The 5,885-nt window shown below is 39.3% G+C and overlaps 1 long non-coding RNA gene across 1 annotated transcript; it reads left to right on the plus strand.

The window, feature by feature from the left end:
• The first annotated feature begins 1,262 nt into the window (after positions 1-1,262).
• On the plus strand, positions 1,263-2,248 carry LOC141900650 (uncharacterized). The gene is made up of 4 exons (XR_012618745.1): positions 1,263-1,329; positions 1,413-1,534; positions 1,622-1,741; positions 1,816-2,248. It is a non-coding gene; the product is annotated as an uncharacterized LOC141900650 (long non-coding RNA).
• The last annotated feature ends 3,637 nt before the right edge of the window (positions 2,249-5,885 follow it).

The following is a 5,885-nucleotide window of genomic DNA, read 5'->3' on the forward strand; positions in this document are numbered from 1 at the left end:
AGTTGACTTCTCAATTTGCACTTGACGTCCCAATTTACACTTGACGTCTCACTATGCACTTGACATCCCACTTTGCACTTGGCGTCTCACTCTGCACTTGACATCTCGCTATGCACTTGGCGTCTCACTCTGCACTTGACGTCTCGCTATGCACTTGCACCAATGCATAAGTTGCACTAAACAGCACTGGCAGACCCGCGGGTCCATGCGCATGGTTAGCAAATTGATCAGCATGCAGCATGCCATCTTTGTGTGTGGAAAGAATTTACAAACAGCTGTGATTTTAAAATTAAGGAATGTATTATTTGTATCATTCCTTGTAAAATCTCAAATAACGATTATGTAAAGATTAACATAATATCAATTTTATGATGGTAAAAATATCAAAATGTCAAATAATTAAATATCAATTTGTAAAACGAGAGGAAAGAGAAAGATGAAAGTACCAGAAAGAGAAGTGTTGGATTGGTGTCTGTTGTCAGTAGAAATCTGAGGTACTCTACTGAGGAATCTCCACTCCCCAAACAGAGAGTTCAAGATGATACTGAAAGTTCCTGAGGTTCCTAGAAATTTCACTAAGTAAAGACTTGAAATTAGGTATAGTATAAATTGCTATGAATTTCGTTATAGCTAAGAATGTTCTCAACTAGGACGGTAAGTTAGTATTACGTGTATTTCATATTTCCCTTTTGTAGCGTGTATTGATTTGGTCGGCAAGTACAAAATACCAAACGACTGACAGGAAACAGGATTGTTCCAGTTGTCGTTGAGAAATATTTAAGGTGTCATGAGTCTGAATTGACTATAAATCAGGTAAAATTGTACTTGATATGAACTTCTTTGCAGGAACAGTCGACTTAAAGATGGTTATGTTTATTTTATGTATTTTTGTTGTAGCCAGTGGACTGTTGTTGTTAGAGACGCTCAAAACCAGAGCAAAGGAAACATCAGAGTTCAAGAAGTGTTGAGCAAATTCCCCAAGGTCCAAGTCATGAATCTGAATTGACTATAAATCAGGTAAAATTGAAATTTATTTTGAAGAAGAGTCTCAAAAATGATATCATTATTCATATTTTGTGTTTTCACATTGTAGTACATGTATTGAGCTTGTGGTTGGCCGTAAAATATCAGGCGACAGGAAAAGATCAGATCAGAGATGCTGACAAATTTCTCCATCAATTCGGAACTTCTTTCAATGTTTGTACGCAGAAATCGAAGTACTTTGGGGAATCTCCACATCAAACAGAAAGTTCAAGAAGATACGAAAAGTTACTGAAGTTCTGAGCAATTTCTCTTCTAAATCATGTGTCTAGATTGACTATGAATCAGGTAAAATTGAATTTATCAATTTCTTTGCAGGAACAGTCGACTCAATGAAACTGGTTACTTATATGTATTTTTGTTGTAGCCAGTGGACTGTTGTTGTGTGGTAAGAGATGTGCAAAACCAGAGGAAAGGAAAATATCAGAGTTCTGGAAGAATTGAGCAAATTCCTCAAGGTCCGAGTCATGAATCTGAATTGACTATAAATCAGGTAAAATTGAAATTAGATGAATTTTGTTTTTATGAAGAGTCTTATGAATGAAAATCATAGTTTATATTTAGTACATTGTTGTTGTAGTTAGTATTGAGTTAATCGTCACACAATACCAGATATCAAGATGGAAACGATACTGATGATGCAGATCAATTTCCTCATGAAAAACCTAAGAGTCATGTGTCTGAATCTACTAAAAAGCAGGTATAATTGAAATTTATTTTGAAGAAGTCTCAAAAATGATATCATTATTCATATTTTGTGTTTTCACATTGTAGTACATGTATTGAGCATGTGGTTGGCTGTAGAATATCAGACGACAGGCAAAGATCAAATCAGAGATGCTGACCAATTTCTCCATCAATTCGGGACTTTCAGTGATTGTTACCGCGAGTTAGCGCAGTTCCAGAGATGCCGACCAATTTCTCCAACAAATCGGGACTTTCAGTGTTTGTTACCGCGAGTTACCGTAGTTCCAGAGATGCCGACCAATTTCTCCGTCAAATCAGGACTTTCAGTGTTTGTTACTGCGAGTTACCGTAGTTCCAGAGATGCCGACCAATTTCTCCGTCAAATCAGGACTTTCAGTGTTTGTTACCGCGAGTTACCGTAGTTCCAGAGATGCCGACCAATTTCTCCGTCAAATCGGGACTTTCAGTGTTTGTTACCGCGAGTTACCGTAGTTCCAGAGATGCCGACCAATTTCTCCGTCAAATCGGGACTTTCAGTGTTTGATACCGCGAGTTACCGTAGTTCCAGAGATGCCGACCAATTTCTCCATCAAATCGGGACTTTCAGTGTTTGTTACCGCGAGTTACCGTAGTTCCAGAGATGCCGACCAATTTTCTCTGAGGCTGATAGCTTCAGTATAGGTTGAATGTAAATACACATTGTACATCTATTGAAAAATAAATATGAATTGGTTTGATTGGCTGGTTTGTTGTTGAATCTGATTGTGGGTTATTAATTACTGATTTGCTGCGACTTTGCGTTGTAAATGCATACATTTCAAAGGATTTCTCTTGTTTTTTGCTTGTTAAATAATTTCGTAAATGATAATTGAGGATGTCAAACTTTAGTTTAGAGTTTTGTTACAGTGATGAACGAATGCACTGTATATGTGGAGATTATGTACTTGTGACTTCTAAACTCAAGATACTCGGTTTGCTCTTGACTTGTTTGATTATGATATTGATGAATACATTGATTTTATGGTGTTTGATTATTGGTTGAACTATTGAACTATCAATACATATTGAACTACTAACCACTAGTTGTTTTAACATCAGTATCATTAGTGGTCAGTTGTTCGCTACAAATTGTATGTGTTATTTTTTCTTTAAATGTACGGTGGACTCTCTTAACTAGAATCACTTCAAGTCTTGTTACTTTTATCTTGGAGTAATGATTCTCCAAGCTTACATCAACTCGGACCAAACACATTGAACTATTTTATTGAAATTCTTTTATCTGCAGGTGACAATTATCACCTTGTCTTAATTGATTCGAGTTAGTCAAGTCTATTGTACATGGATTCTTTTTTCTCTGGAAGTGAATTAAATGAAACGAGACGACGGTTAAACCTCATTGATACGATACTGTTTAAGACAAAACCCGTTTATTGCGATCAGATTTCCAGCAGGTCCCGGCTAATTTACATCGATCCATATTTTGATAATACAACAATTTCACTTTCGCCCATAAGATTTGTATTTAACTAAGGAAAATGACTTCAAACCAGTCTCACTGCGATAGAGATACAGTTATCAATCTGATTACTCCAAAATTATATTAATGCATGTATCAATCTGCAGCAGCTTGGCACTACCCTATGGATAGTGCCCACCCATACCCTTCAGACACTCGTTAAGACTTGTCACCGTCTACATAATCTGAAGCGTTCACTCTTCATACACAGCTTGAACCCTCCACTCATCCCTTTCGGATTGAATGTCTGGGGTCCAGGCAACAGATCGACACCTTTCTCTCGGCTATTACGAGCAATTATCTAAACTATTATTAGATAATTGCTCGTAGCTCTTAGGTCTCGGAGACTTTCATTTATTTGACCATTAACCAGCTATCAACCTGCATTTTGGACACAGATTCCACCAATGGAATATAATTTGTCTTTTTGCAATTGTTTCCTTGAGTACATCCTGTACTACACTGAAAAATAACTGTACAAGGTTCAAACTCCATCGATAGTTACTCCTGATCGGCCCTGGTGCTGAAATAGATGATGAACCGGGGTGTGCCAGTAATTACTGATACCGATTCAGAATGTCCTGATGCAGAAAGGAAGGATATGTAGAGGTGTTCTGGGTGCGAACGCAGAAACAATTTATACTGAGAATGGTCCTGATGCGGAAATGAAGTTAAACAGGGCTGTATGAATTCAATTGCATCAAAGATACATGTATTTTTTTTATTACACGTATACACTTGGAATGAACTATCAAATACCTAGAATTAACAATTACAAATATATGTGACCGCATTTCACAAGCGCCATCTATCGGAATATAGAATGAAGTATCTATCTACAAACGTAATGGAGTCGTGGGTTCGAACCCATGGCATTAATCAGAGTGATCCCTGATGCTGTACAGTGTGTGTACCGTACTGATGCTGAATAGAGGATGTACAGGGGTGTCTCGGCCGTACGGTGCTGCCGCTACGCTCATCGTTAGCGGATTTTTCATACACTAATGTAAGTCACCTGTGGCAATCGACGTTCTCTCCAGTTTTAATCCGTAACCCTTGCTTGCCAGAGTTGACTAACGTTAGTGTATGAAAATTCCGCTAACAATGAGCATAGCGGCAGCACCGTACGGTAAAATGTTGATATCTTAACAAAAGAACTAATTACTGGCACTTATTCAGAGTGGTCCCGATGCTGAGTAGAGGATTAACAGGTGTCCCGGGTTCGAATCCAGTAATAACTGATACTGGTTCGGACTGGTCCTGATGCTGAATAGAGGATGTACAGGGGTGTCCTGGGTTCGAACCCAGTAATTACTGATACTGATTCAGAGTGGTCCCGATGCTGAATGGAAGATGTACGGGGGTGTCCCGGGTTCGAACCCGATAATGACTGACACTGATTCAGAGTGTCCTGCTGAATAGAGGGTGTACTAGGGTGTCCCAGGTTCGAACTCAGTTATTACTGACACTTATTCAGAGTGGTACTGATGCTGAATAGAGATTGTACAGGGGTGTCTCGGCCGTACGGTGCTGCCGCTATGCTCATCGTTAGCAGATATTTCATACACTAATGTAAGTCACCTGTGGCAATCGACGTTCTCTCCAGTTTTACTCCGTAACCCTTGCTTGCCAGAGTTGACTAACGTTAGTGTATGAAAATCCCGCTAACAATGAGCATAGCGGCAGCACCGTACGGTAAAATGTTGATATCTTAACAAAAGTAATCATGAAAACTGATTCAGAGTTGCCCTGATGCTGAATAGAGGATGTACAGGGGTGTCCCGGGTGTGAACCCAGTAATTACTAACACTGGTTCAAACTGGTCCTGATGATGAATAGAGGATGTACAGGGGTGTCCTAGGTTCGAACCCAGTAATTACTGATACTGATTCAGAGTGGTCCTGATGCTGAATAGAGGATGTACAGGGGTGTCCCGGGTGTGGACCCAGTAATTACTAACACTGGTTCAAACTGGTCCTGATGATGAATAGAGGATGTACAGGGGTGTCCTAGGTTCGAACCCAGTAATTACTGATACTGATTCAGAGTGGTCCTGATGCTGAATAGAGGATGTCCAGGGGTGTCCGGGTTTCGAACACAGTAATTACTGATACTGATTCAGAGTGGTCCTGATGCTGAATAGAGGATGTACGGGGGTGTCTCGGGTTCGAATCCAGTAGATACTGCTGCTGCATGGTCCTGATGCTGTATAGAGGATGTACAGGGGTGTCCTGGGTTCGAACCCAGGATACTGATACCGATTCATTCTACTAATATTGATTATTATTCCGATTTTGAATAGAGGGATCTCCTGGGAATTACTGATACCGAGTGGTTCTGATGCCGGATAGAGGATTTACAGGGGTTGTCCCGTGCTAATTCTTCCACTCTACGCTGCTGTCGCTTCAAATCCTGATGCAAAAAAGCAAAGCGTTGATACAATGCATGCGACACGTGTAGATAGGATGTCAGGGATGTCAGACAATTGAATCTGTCTGAACTGTGAAATCATTGTTCATGATGAAAAACAAAGAAACGATAAATCAATCAAATATCAACAACTATAAACTGTTTATTACTGTATAAATATAAATTATAAACAATTGAATTACATTGATAAATATCTAGAATTTATCATCAT

Source organism: Tubulanus polymorphus, chromosome 2 (assembly GCF_964204645.1).
Source record: "Tubulanus polymorphus chromosome 2, tnTubPoly1.2, whole genome shotgun sequence".
Taxonomy (NCBI): Eukaryota; Metazoa; Nemertea; class Palaeonemertea; order Tubulaniformes; family Tubulanidae; genus Tubulanus; species Tubulanus polymorphus.